We start from the raw sequence: 13,867 nt of genomic DNA, 5'->3' as shown, positions 1-13,867 counted from the left end.
ACATGAAGGGATGTTGAATTTTGTCAAATGCATTCTCAGCATCTAGTGAGATGATCATGTGATTTTTTTCTTTGAGTTTGTTTATATAATGGATTACATTGGTGGATTTCTGTATATTGAACCATCCCTGCATTCCTGGAATAAAGCCTACTTGATCATGGTGAATGATTGATTTGATGTGTTCTTGGGTTTAGTTTGTGAGAATTTTATTGAGTATTTTTACATCAATATTCATAAGGGAGATTGGTCTGAAGTTCTCTTTGTTGGGTCTTTGTGAGATTTAGTTATGTGCATGATTGTGGCTTCATAGAACAAATTGGGTAGTGTTCCTTCTTTTTCTATTTTGTGGAATAGCTTGAAGAAAATTGGTATTAGGTCTTTTTGAAGTCCTGATAGAATTCTGCATCAAAACCACCTAGTCCTGGGCTTAATTTGGTGGGGAGACTTTTAATGATTGCTGATATTTCTTTTAAGGGGTAATGGGACTGTTTAGATGGTTTATCTACACCTGATTTAACTTTGGTGCCTGGTATCTGTCTAGAAAGTTGTCCATTTCATCCAGATTTTCCAGTTTTGTTGAATATAAGCTTTTGTAGTAGGATCTAATGACTTTTTGAATTTCCTCAGTTTCTGTTGTTATGTCTTCTTTTTCAGCTCTGATTTTATTAATGTGGATACCATCTCTGTGCCCTCTGTGTAATCTGGCTAAGGGTTTATCTGTCTTGTTGATTTTCTCAAAGAACCAGCTCCTGCTTTTGTTCATATTTGTATAGGTTTTTTTTGTTTGTTTGTTTGTTTCTACTTGGTTGATTTCAGCCCTGAGTTTGATTACTTCCTGCTGTCTAGTCCTCTTGTGTGTATTTGCCTCTATTTTTTCTAGATCTTTCAGGTGTGCTGTCAAGTTGTTAGTGTGTGCTCTCTCCAGTTTCTTTTTGTAGGCACTTAGAGCTGTGAGTTTTCCTCTTAGAACTGCTTTCAAGGAGTCTCCCAAGTTTTCGTATAATGTGTCCTCATTTTCATTAAATTTTAAAACGTCTTTATTTTCTTTCTTTATTTCTCCTTTGACCAAGTCATCATAGAGTAGAGTGTTGTTCAGTTTCCACATATATGTGGGCTTTTCATTGTTTTTGTCATTATTGAAGACCAGCCTTAGTCCATTGTGATCTGATAGGATGCAAGGGATTATTTCAATCTTTCCATATTTTTTGAGGCCTGTTTTGTGACCAATCATATGTTACAGAGAAGGTACCATGAGGTGCTGAGAAGAAGGTATATTCTTTTGTTTTAGCATGAAATGCTCCATAAATATCTGTGAAATCCATTTGGTTCATAACTTCTGTTAATGTCATTGTGTCTCTGTTTAGTTTCTGTTTCCATGATCTGTCTATTGTTGAGAGTGGGGTGTTGAAATCCTCCACTATTATTGTGTGAGGCCCAATGTGTGCTTTGAGGTTTAGTAAAGTTTCTTTAATGTATGTGGGTGCCCTTGCATTTGGAGCATAGATGTTCAGAATTGAGAGTTCATCTTGGTAGTTTTTTTCCGTTGGTAAGTATGAAGTGTCCTTCCTTATTCTTTTTGATTACTTTTGGTTGGAAGTTGATTTTATTTGATATTAGAATGGCTACTCCAGCTTGTTTCATGGGACCATTTGCTTGGAAAATTGTTTTCCATCCTCATACTCTGATGTAGTGTCTGTCTTTGTCACTGAGGTGCATTTCCTGTATGCAGCAAAATTCTAGGTCCTGTTTCTGTATCCAGTCTGATAGTCTACATCTTTTTATTGGAGAATTGAGTCCATTGTTGTTAAGAGATATTAAGAAAACATGATTGTTGCTTCCTGGTTTTTTGTGATTAGAGGTAAAATTGTGTTTGTGTAGCTATCTTCTTTTGGGGTTTTTGGAAGATTACTTCCTTGCTTTTTCTAGGTTTTAGTTTCCCTTTTTGTGTTGGAGTTTTCCATCAATTATCCTTTGAAGTGCTGGATTTGTGGGCAGATACTGTGTAAATTTGGTTTTGTCACAGAATATCTTGGTTTCTCCATTCATAGTGATTGAGAGTTTTGCTGAGTATAGTAGTCTGGGCTCACATTTATGTTCCCTTAGGATGATCATGATATCTGTGCAGGATCATCTGACTTTCATAGTCTCTGTTGAGAAGTCTGGTGTGATTCTCATAGGTCTGCATTTATATCTTAATTTACCTTTTTCCCTTACTGCTTTTAGTTTTTTTTTCATTGTTCTGTGCATTTGATGTTTTGATTCTTATGAGACTGGAGGAATTTCATTTCTGGTCTAGTCTATTTGAGGATCTGTAGGCTTCTTGTATGTTCATGGACATTTTTTTTAAGGTTATGGAAGTTTTCCTCTATAATTTTGTTGAAGATGTTTACTTGCCGTGTAAGTTGGGAATCTTCACTCTCATCTATAAGTATCATACTGAGGTTTAGTCTTCTAATTCTGTTGTGGATTTTCTGGATGTTTCTGGTTAGGAGCTTTTTGCATTTTCTTTGAAAGTTTTATCAATGTTTTCCATGGTATCTTCTGCACATGAGAATCTCTCTTCTCTCTCTTGTACTCTGTTGGTGATGCTTGTGTCTAAGACTCCTGATTTCTTTCCTAGGTTTTCTATCTCCAGGGTAGTCTCCCGTTGAGATTTCTTTATTGTTTCTACTTCCACTTTTAGATCCTGGTTGGTTTTGCTTAATTCCTTCACCTATTTGGTTGTGTTTTCTTGAGTTCTTTAAGAAAAAATTGTGTTTCCTCTTTAATGGCTTCTACCTGTTTACCTGTGTTCTCCTGTACTTCTTTAAGGGAGTTATTTATGTCCTTCTTAAAGTCCTCTATCCTCCTCATGAGAAGTGAATTTAATTCTGAATCCTGCTTTTCCAGTGTGATGGGGTGTTCGGGGCTTGCTATGGTGGGAGTACTGGGTTCTGATGATGCCAGGTAACTTTGTTTTTCTGTTGCTTATGTTCTTGTGCTTGTCTTTTGCCATCTGGTTAACTCTAGTGCAACCTGTACTCACTGTCTCTGACTGAAGCCTGTCTTTTCAGTTATCTTGCTTGTGTCAGAACTCTTCAGAACCCAGATGTCTCTGTGATCCTGAGTTCCTGAGTGGAAGAACTGCTAGGATTCAGGCCTCCTCTGGGATCCTGAAATCATGCTGCTCTGAGTGCACTGAGTCCTCTATGATGGCTCAGGATATGGTAGCCTCTAGGGACAGACCAGCTAGGTGTCTGCCCCAGCCAAAAGGACCAAGGATGGGTTCTAAGGGTGGGATGGTATTCAGGATGGGCAGCGTTTGGGTAGCTGATGGGCCCTGAGTTCCCCAGGCTCCCAGTTGTAAGTCTTTAGCATAAGGTAGTGGGAGAGGGTTCTTATCCATTTCTCTGAGTGCAATGATTTCTCTAGAATGAATCAGGATATGATTTCTTCACGGAATAAACCAGCTAGGTGTCTGCCCCAGTCAAAAGAAGAGAAACTTATAAACAAGAATAAAAATCCTCAGACACAGAGAAATGTAGACAGGCATTAGTAAAACCTCAACACATATGTGCAGACACAGGCGAAAGTGTTTTGCCTAGAGCCTAAGATGCCACTGCATAATAAAACTTCAAGTAGGTGACCCAAGACTGTTAGAAAAGCAACCTTAGTTTATCCACTCACTATACAAGGAATACCATGAGACAATAATACTCAAGACATAGCCTCGAGGCTATGGAGAAATTAAACAGAATGCCCAAGGGGACATGGAGAGCAGCTGAGGCTTGGCACTGTGAGAAGCCATGGAAGGCCATTAGTGAAGATGAAGCCTCAGTTGTGGTTAACAGCCCAGGACTGAAAGGGTCATGAAAAGGATTTCAGGCTTGGCACTATGAAGAGAGGCCGTGAGAGGCTACTTGTTGTGGCCCTCTTCACAATAGTTGAGCTATCCTCCTTCCTGTAGGAATGGTGACTATATTCTGAATTGCCTGGGCCATTACCTTAATCTCACCTTGATAATCATTTTCTATAACTCCAGGAAAAATTTGTAGTCCCTGCATAGTAGCACTGCTTCTTCCCACTATCAGGCTAAACACATTTGGACAGAGAAGTCCAAACACTCCAGTGGGTAAGGCCTGAGGTCCCATTTCTGGGGTTAATACTGTGTGGGTGGCAGAACTGAGGTCCAGTCCTGCACTTCCTGGTGTTGTTCTACTAAGTTCAGAAAGGGATTGGTGTTCGCTGGTAAGAAACTGACTGTTCCATAAGCCTGTTTTGGCTTGTGTTGGTTCGAGGCTCGTTTCCCTGATTATGGGAAAGGGTGTTACCTTGTGCGTCTCTTTTAGACCTATAATCACTAGCCCAATGCCTTCCACGTTTGCAACGTGGGCAGAGCCCAGGATATTTTCTGGGCTGTCTCTGGATTAACTCATTTTCTACCCTGCAATCTCTTCCAAATTGTCCAGGCTTACCACATTTAAAACATACCTTTCTGTCTTTACTTGCCAAAAAAATCTCTTACTGATTGTCCTTGCATGGCAGCTGCCATAGCTAAGCCCTGTTGGTATGAGGGACCTATGTCAGAACAGAGTCTGATATACTCTGTAAGATCTGTCTTTTTCCTGTAGGGTCTAATGGCCGTTTGGCAGGCAAAATTGGCATTTTCATATGCAAGTTGTTTCACATAGTCTACACCTGCCTCTGCATTACCAAAAATCCTCCCTGCTGTTGTCAGTAATCGGTGAACAAAGTCAGAAAATCGTTCATCAGGCCCTTGCCTGACTGTTATTAAAGATGCACCAGGGTCCCCCTTTACCGGAAGTTTATGCCAAGCCTTCATGGCTGCATTTTGAATTTGAGCATATAAACCTGGGTCATATTGCATCTGGTTATCACTAGAAGCAAATTGCCCTTCTACTAAGGCATCAAAGGACCAACCATTGCCTGCCTGAATGTTTCTCCTAGCTGTCTCTTTACAATTCTCATGATACTCTCCATCAATAAGATCAAATAAGATAGTCTCCACCACTAAGAACTGCTCTCACTAACGTATTCCAATCATTAGGAGTCAGCCACTCCTCTGCAGCAGACTCTAAAATTGCAAGAGTAAAGTGAGCGGTGGCACTGTATTGAGATACGGCATTTTTTAATTCCTTAATAATTTAAAAATTAAACCCTGTGTGATGTCTCCAAGAAACCCCTTGAGCGTCTCTGGTCTCTGATACAGGGAAAGCCTTAGCGTCTCCCTCCTCTGGCTGATCTGTAGCTGAACTAAAGCTAGAGGATAGGGACTGCCTTTGGACACCAGGTTGAAGAACGTGAAAATCTGGGGGATTTTTGCAGTTGGCCTCTAGAGACCTCTTCCCTGTCCTTAATTTTTGTAGCTGATTAATTAAGTCCTGATACTCTTTTTCTAACTCTATTTGTTGTTTAAGAAAAGAAAGTTTATCTTGTAACTCCTTTCTGGGATCTACAACCACTGTCTCCACAATGGGAGCCTCTGGAAGTGGAGATGCTCTGGGAGAGGGCCTTTCATGGTCATAATATTTAACTGCCTCTTCCTCTATGTCGGCACAATCTGGCTCTGACAAATTGTCATCAACCTTTGGTTGTTTTTTGGATTCTAATTTCAGATATATATGTTTCTTTTTATTTTGAACCTGAAAGACAGCATTCAAACAGCAAAACAAAAGCAGGTAATTAACACACATGAGCAGTAAACAACAAAACAAAAACAGAGAGTTAAGTTCAGGCTGACTTATTTCTTGCCCCATTTTCATTATACCTTTCTCAAGAGGCAGATTCCTGCAACAATCAACAGGTCCTTCTTCCTGTAATGTCCCTCACTGGGTCTCTCGTTTCCGCTGCCTCTCGTTGTGGGCCTAAAATGTTCCTCTCCACTCCACACTTGGCTGCCACTGTTTCCTGGCTCAAGCTGCCACTCCAGTCTGCAGGTCAAGGTCGAGAGAGAGAGAGAGAGAGAAGAGAGAGAGAGAGAGAGAGAGAGAGAGGAATAAAGGGGAAGAGACTTGAAGAACGGAGACAAGACAGAGGTTCTGATCAAGTCTCGTTTATTGAAGGGAAATCTGGGATTTATACGCTTTTGCCACGTGCCTTGTAGGCGTGTGGATACCACGTGCCTTGCAGATGTTTATATGAACTGCATGCCTTGCAGGCATGGATACCACGTACGCCTTACAGCTGGGGGCAGTAAACAGCAAAACAAAATATGTGGGATATCAGAGTGTGCTTCAGCTGTTGTAGGCTGTTGAAAAACAAGTCTTATGTCAGGGTATATGGCTTGAGATGGCTGCAAAGCTGATAGCCACTTTCTGCAGATCTGATAGGATGCAAGGGATTATTTCAGTCTTCTTACTGTATCTGTTGTCAATTTTGGAGAAGGTGCCATGAGGTGCTGATGAGAAGGTATATTCTTTTGTTTTAGGATGAAATGTTCTATAGATATCTGTTAAATCCATTTGGTTCATGTCTCTTTTTTTAGTTTCACTGTGTTTCTGTTTAGTTTCTGTTTCCATGATCTGTCCATTGATGAGAGTGGGATATTGAAGTCTCCCACTATTATTTGTGAGGTGCAATGTGTGTTTTGAGCTTTAGTAAAGTTTATTTTTTTATGAATGTGGGTGCTCTTGCATTTGGAGCATAGATGTTCAGAACTGAGAATTCATCTTGGTAGATATTTTTTCTTTGACAAGCATAAACTCTCCTTCCTTATCTTTTTTGATAACTTTTGGTTCAAAGTCAATTTTATTCGATATTAGAATGTCGACTTCAGCTTGTTTCTTGGGTCATTTGATTGGAAAATTGTTTTCTATCCCTTTACTCTGAGGTAGTGTCTGTCTTAGTCACTGAGGTGTGTTTCCTTTATGCAGCAAAATGCTGGGTCCTGTTTATGTATCTAGTCTGTCAATATCTTTTTATTGGGGAATTGAGTCCATTAATGTTAAGAGATATAAAAGAAAAGTGATTGTTGTTTTCTGTTATTTTTGTTGTTAGAGATGGAATTATGCTAGTGTGGCTATCCTCTTTGGGGTTTGTTGAAAGAAGATTAATTTCTTGCTTTTTCTAGGTTGTAGTTTTCCTCCTTATATTTGAGTTTTCCATCTATTATCCTTTGTAGGGCTGTATTTGAGGAAAGATATTGTGTAAATTTGGTTTTGTCATGGAATATCTTGGTTTCTCCATCTATGGTAATTGAGAGTTTTGCTGGGTATAGTAGTCTGGGCTGGCATTTTTGTTGTCTTAGCATCTATATGACATCTACCCGGGATCTTATGGCTTTTAAATCTCTGGTGAGAAGTCTGGTGTGATTCTGATAGGTCTGCCTTTGTATGTTACTTGACCTTTTTCCCTTAGTGCTTTTAATATTCTTTCTTTGTTTTGTGCATTTTGGTGTTTTGATTATTATGTGATAGGAGGAATTTCCCTTTTGTCCAGTCTATTTCAAGTTCTGTAGGCTTCTTGTATATTCATGTGCCTCTCTCTCTCTCTCTCTCTCTCTCTCTCTCTCTCTCTCTCTCTCTCTCTCTCGGCTAGGGAAGTATTCTTCTATAATTTGTTGAAGATATTTACTGGCCCTTTAAGTTGTAGGAATCTTTGCTCTCTTCTATACCTATTATCCTTATGTTTGGTCTTCTCATTGTGTTTCCTCTTTAAGAGAGCTTCTACCTGTTTACCTGTGTTCTCTTGTATTTTTTTAGGGAGTTATTTATGTTGTTCTTAAAGTCCTCTATCATCATCATCATGAGAAGTGATTTTAGATTTGAATCTTGCTTTTCCAGTGTGATAGTGTGTCCAGGATTTGCTTTGATGGGAGAACTGGGTTTTTGTGCATATCTGATTGTACAAGTGTGAAAATATATAGATAAATAGAAAAGATAAAGGAAAGGAAGAAAGGAAGGAAGAAAGAAAGAAGGAGAAAAAGCCTACTCAGTCTGAATCATGTTTCTTTTACAGGTTCTCAGGGCTGACATTTGATATTGGAAATGACTTGATGTTCTCCTCTCTGGGGAAAACTTTCTTCCCATGTTGGGATTACTCGGTTGCCTGTGGTTCTTTATGTAGAGTTAATACCTGTGGTCTTTCCCAAAACTTCATTTGGCATGTTTATTCTTGTCCTTGTTCAGGTTTGTTTAGGTTGACATGTTGGTAAGACTTTTTTCAAGACTATGCCTGATATTGGGAAATGATATTGATAAAAGTGTTTCTATTTTAGTTTTTTTTTTTGTTTCATTTTATTTTACTTTGGAGACAGGTTCTTATATCATTTAGTCGAGCCCTGAACTTGCTGTGTAGCTCAGACTGAACTTCAACTCCAGATATTACTCCCTTAGACTCCAAAGTGGTAGGATTATGGGCCTGTTCCATCACTCCTGGCTGAGGAAAGATCTTTTAATTTTTGACTTGTAAACTTTTCTTTTTAAAAAAATTGAAGTTTTTTGTAGTTCATATTACAATTTGACTAGTAGTTTAAATTTATAATTTCTTTACCTTCGTATTTTCCAAGCAATCTGCCTTCAAAAATGTAAAAATGGGGGTGAATGCATAGCTCCCAACATGTGTCATTGCCCTCCACCTGGGAAGGGATGCAGTGTGAGAAATGTAAGCAGCATTCTCTACTTCATTTTCTGTATATGAACCCATTGGAATAATTAATCTGTAGCTTAAGGAGAAGGCCACAGTAGAGACCAAAATTTTAGATTACTGAATTCTTTGTTGATGGCTCAGTGATAAATGTGTTTTTCACCAAGTCTGGAGAGACAGATCCCACATACTGTTTTCCGACTTCCACATATGTGCCACGGCATGAGTGTGCCCTCTTCCCATACTATCCTAATTCTATTATATCATTCTGATAAAATATTCTGACAAAAAGCAGCTTAAGGTAGAAAGCGTTTATTTTAGCTTACAATTACAAGTTACATTGTATTGCTTGCAGGGGAGGTCACAGTGACAGGAGCTTAAAGCAACTAGTCACATCATATCCACAGAGATGAGAAGAGAAAAGAGAGAGAAGTCGGTGCTCCATGCTTGGATAGCTTTCTTTTCTCTCTTACACACTCTAGGGCCCTAAACCTGGGAATGGGGCCATCCATTTTCAGGTTGGGCATTCCCACATTATTTAAGACATAATCAAGATAATTCCCCATAAAAATGTCCATAGGCCAACCTAATCAAAGCAAATTTTCATTTTGACTTTCTTCCCAGGTGGTCCTAGGCTATGTCAAATTGACATTTAAGCTACCTGTCACATAAACAAAATAAAAATAAAATTTAGAACTAAAAATAACTGTAGTCCAATTTTATATCCATTTGAAAGAAGAGTTTATTTGATTTATTTCCATTTGTCTTATTTTCGTTTAAAGTTTTATAGCAGCATATTAATCATACAAAGAATGGGTTTCATTGGGACCTTTTCATACATGTGTATAATGTCTGTTAATCATATTCATTTCCATTTCCCTCCCGTGACCTCTCTCTGTTCCTCATGCTCCTCCGTGAACATGGAAGCTTCTATTAGAAGTATAGACTGATATTTGTAAGCACAGTCTGAAGCTGGAACTGTGAATTCTCCACACTGCAGGACCTTTATGTGAATCGAAATGTATTGACAGTTCTAACTGAACATAAATGTTACTGCCATCTTCTGGGAAATGGTGGTAATGCCCATTTAAAACTATATCTAGAGGATGGAGCTTTGTTAGTGTGGAATCCTTCAGTGTTACATTCCTCCCCAACCACATAGAGCAACTGGGATGAAAACAGCTTGTCAACTCTTGAATTATGTAAACTTTTACAATTACATTTTGCAACAGTGTGACTCCTATGAAAAGTAACTATATATATAAAATTTTTGTTATGTTTATTTTTACTCAAAATTATTGAAAAACATACTACCTGTTCTTAAAACATTTATTTTTTAAATGTCCTTTATTGATAGATATTTTTTAAAGATTTACTTATTTTATGCATATGAGTACACTGTTCTCATACTCACCCCCCACCCCCACCCCCAATTTTCTTGCTATATTGTTGTCTATTAAAATCCATTTCTAGGAAAAGAAATATGCCTATCACCAGAACTGGGGATTCTTTGTGTTTCAGAAACCAAAGAAACAGGGGAAGAAGAGGATTCTTGCTGTAGGAGACATGTTCTCGCTTTGACTCATAAGACAACTGTTGTAATACATTTATTCCAAAGCTTCTGTATAAAAGTTTGCACTATACCAGCTCAGTCACTACTCAAATTCCAGACTCGTGACATGTTGTTTGGTTTTGATTTCTATACATATTGAAGGTGTATAGTGGTGATCATACAAGTACACTTATGTGTGCACGTGCAGAAGTCCCTTCAAAAATGTCTTACTCTATGAGTTTTAATAGAAAAGCCACCATGCATTACTCAGTACTTCAAATGGCCCAAGGGCCAAACACTCAAGACTTGAGGGCTGGAGGATCTGGGGTTTAAGTTCAACTTTAGCTATGTCGTGACTTGAGACGCTGTTGTCAAAATAAACAAAATAGCTCAAACATCGTGCAAATCTAAATATATTGAAACAGTATAATGCTTAAAATATTTTTTTTAAAAAATTCTTTTTGAAGTTCGAAACTGGATCAGTCTGTTTTGGGTGCAAAGTCAATTTCTGTATGTTTTTTTTTTTTTTTTCCTGCACTGTTGTTCATCCAGGAAAAATATGGCCACAACCTGAGAATAGTGGGGACATAACAGAGTCATGGTGTGAAATTCACGATGTCAAGTTGTTCAGTGCTGAGCTGGTCAGATCTGAGCAAGCCCTCTCCAATCTGCTCTCGTGTATTGGATTGAGAGCAGGACTGAGGAGTGGTGAGGGAAGAAAAGATTGGGAAATGAGGCGGAGAGAAATGTGTGAACTATTCTGAATATGTAGTCCTTCCCAAAAGATATAAAAGTCGGTTTTATTGGATACTGAGCATATTAATGTTACAATTCCTCAGTGTGCATCACATTGGCATGCAAGCACCAGGTACAAGTGGGCTTGTTTACCCTCGCTTGGATCTGTTTATGAAAACAGTGCAGAGTGTAGTAAATTTGACTTCAAGTTGACAGAACTGAAGGGCTTTGTGTGCCATGCCAGAGGAAGGGAAAATAAACAGATAATAAGAAGAATTTCTACTGCTTATTGGAACGTGACTTTCTCTTTCTATACAGATGAAACATCGCTGAGAAGCATGTCCTATTTACAAGCCTCTAGCATTAGAAATGCAATTTGATTCAGGAAGAGTTGAAGATAATTTTTGAAGCTTATTTGAATATTGCTGAAAGTATTATAAAGAGTAAATAAACTAAGAAAATGTGGAATGATCTAAGCTGTCAATATCAAAGAAAACAAATAAAAGCTCCAAGTAATTTGAATTTGACTTGGAAGTATAGTTTGATATTTGATATTAAGTTCATATTCCTGATACAAATATGGTGATATTTGTAAGTTTGTGGTTTTATCAGTTGCAGCTGTGACTATGTCTGTATCAGAGGTCAATTGAAATGACATGGTACTTAATGTCTCCTAGATACATAATACGTAATGCATAAGTATAGACTGTTTTCATAAGAACTGGGAATGGAGATGGAGACCTAGAGGTTGGGAAAGTAGCTGCAAAAGGTCTGAAAGATAGATACTGCAGATTCCAACCTAGAGCACCAACCTAATCCTTTCTAGAACAGTACTTCTTAAACTGTGAGTAAGAACCTTTCACAGGGTTGCATATCTGATATCTGGCATATTTATATTAATATTAATTAAAATTATGAATCATGCAAGTTGCCAGTCATTAAATTACATTTATAAAGTAGCAATAAAATAATTTTATGGTTGGAGGTCACTACAACAAGAGGAACTGTATTAAATGATAGCAGCATTAAGAAGGTGGAGAACTTCTCCTAAAAGCTTTGCTGTTGCTACTGCAGTCTGTGGGAATCTTCAAACTCCAGCACCAAGTCTCAAACACAGTAGGCTACTCTGAAGCACATATTACAAAGTTGCTATGAGTCTTTCAACTATCCCAGCACCCAGGTATAGATATCAGTGAAAAAAAATACCTTGGTTTAGGGGATACCAAAGAAGAGGTTGTGGGAAGAACATAGAAGTGGTAGGGTAGGGACCAAGTGTTTTGAAATACTGGCTTCTGGATGTGACATTGGTATCACAATTGTAAACACACAACAACTGGAGTTATTGCACACAGGTTATGAAAGAACAAGTCAGCCATAATTCCAGCATGAATTGCATTGATGTTTCTTGCCCCACCATGCCTATCTATCGGCAGTTGATAGTTGCTAGACAATCATTTCCTTTCTGAGGCTATAAATACTGGTTAGACTTCTCATGCTCCAGTGAATGTTTCCAGACCCCAAGCACACATGAGCACTACAAACTAGACTGGGCTATGTAAAAGAAACAAAAAGATGTATAGTTAATAAAGGATCCTTTGGGAAGAAAAGCTGAGAGTTGGAACTGGTACCTGGGAAACAGATGCTGAATACATTTTCACACCTGGAGAGGTATTACTAAGAGCACAGTGCCAGAACAGGGCAGGAGATCACTAGAGGACACACCCAGGTGGGGCCTGTGACAGACACACCTTGGATACATTTGAGCTTCAAAATCCTAGCTCTTCCTCATCCCAAGCATGTGGACTTGTGAAGGAACCTTTACCTTCCTCTATTCTTGAATCCATTCATTGCAAAATAATGGTGAACATACTTATTTCAGAGGGCTACTGGGTGATTTCAAAATTAAAATGAGGTTATTGTAAATTTTTACAGTGAGTGGCACACAGCAGTTGAACAAAGGTCAAGCATGGTACTAGGTAGAGTATAGTTCAGTAGGGAACTTATACAGTCTATATGAATCTATCTTTTATTTGATTACTGCTGAATAAGCTTATTCTTTCTAGTTCTTTCTGAACTTTGTCTGACTGGTTCAACTCAGCCTGTCTGGCTCAAACTCCTTTCCAAAACTGACTGATTCAATCGGGCTTCTCTCGGTTTCTGACTAAATTGCTCTGGTTGGCCTCAAACTTACTCTAGCCATTTGTTCTGGCTCCTTGTAATTCTCTGGCTTCAACTGTCTCTGCTGACCTGCACTGAACTGCATGAACTGACAAAGGAACTCAACTCCACTGCACTCCACTGCACTGACACCCAACTCTAACTGACCAATAACTGAACTCTCTCTCCCTGAGCTGCCCCTAAATAGCTTTTCTCCTGAGAAAGCAAGGCACATCCTATCCCCGACTCATTCTCTCAAATCTTTCTCTGATTCATCACTTTGCATTTCAATTTGAAGTCATTGTTTGGGATTAAAGGTGTGTACACATTCCAGCCAGATCTCACAGACTTAGGTCTTTGGATGTGATCAGAGCAGCCACGTAGCTGGATTAAATATATCTACAGGTCTATCATACCTGAAGCTCTGGGTCCAATCATCAGTACTAAAAAGGAAAAAGAAAGCCTAGGCACATGGATCTATTCTTCTTATTAATAATATTATTGCTAATGTATAGCAGTTAGACAAGCTGGAACACCAGTGCCGATAGACGTCTGTATTTGGTTTATATTTTGCAGCAATTTCTGTATTTGTAGGTATGGTTTGTTGCCAAGTTTAAGTATTTACTTATTAAAAGCACCAAATCAGCAATGTGTGAGTTAATCAAGATAAAATTTGTGGGCAATACTTAAAAAACCTGGGCATGATGCCCAAAGGAAGTGTAGATACTTGGCATTCAGAAGAGTTGTAGTTGTAATCCCCAGCTGCCCAAATAAAACAAAATCGTGTATTATAGCCATGTTGGTATAAAGATGGGTGCATCAGTCTTAAGTTAAAAAGAC

The 13,867-nt window shown here is 38.6% G+C and overlaps 1 pseudogene; it reads left to right on the top strand.

The window, feature by feature from the left end:
* Positions 1 to 8,601, top strand: part of LOC117701834 (von Willebrand factor D and EGF domain-containing protein-like) — a 79,758-nt pseudogene extending 71,157 nt beyond the window's left edge.
* Positions 8,602 to 13,867: the final 5,266 nt, after the last annotated feature.

Source organism: Arvicanthis niloticus, unplaced genomic scaffold (assembly GCF_011762505.2).
Source record: "Arvicanthis niloticus isolate mArvNil1 unplaced genomic scaffold, mArvNil1.pat.X pat_scaffold_266_arrow_ctg1, whole genome shotgun sequence".
Taxonomy (NCBI): domain Eukaryota; kingdom Metazoa; phylum Chordata; class Mammalia; order Rodentia; family Muridae; genus Arvicanthis; species Arvicanthis niloticus.
This window is presented reverse-complemented; position numbering and strand designations above follow the sequence as displayed.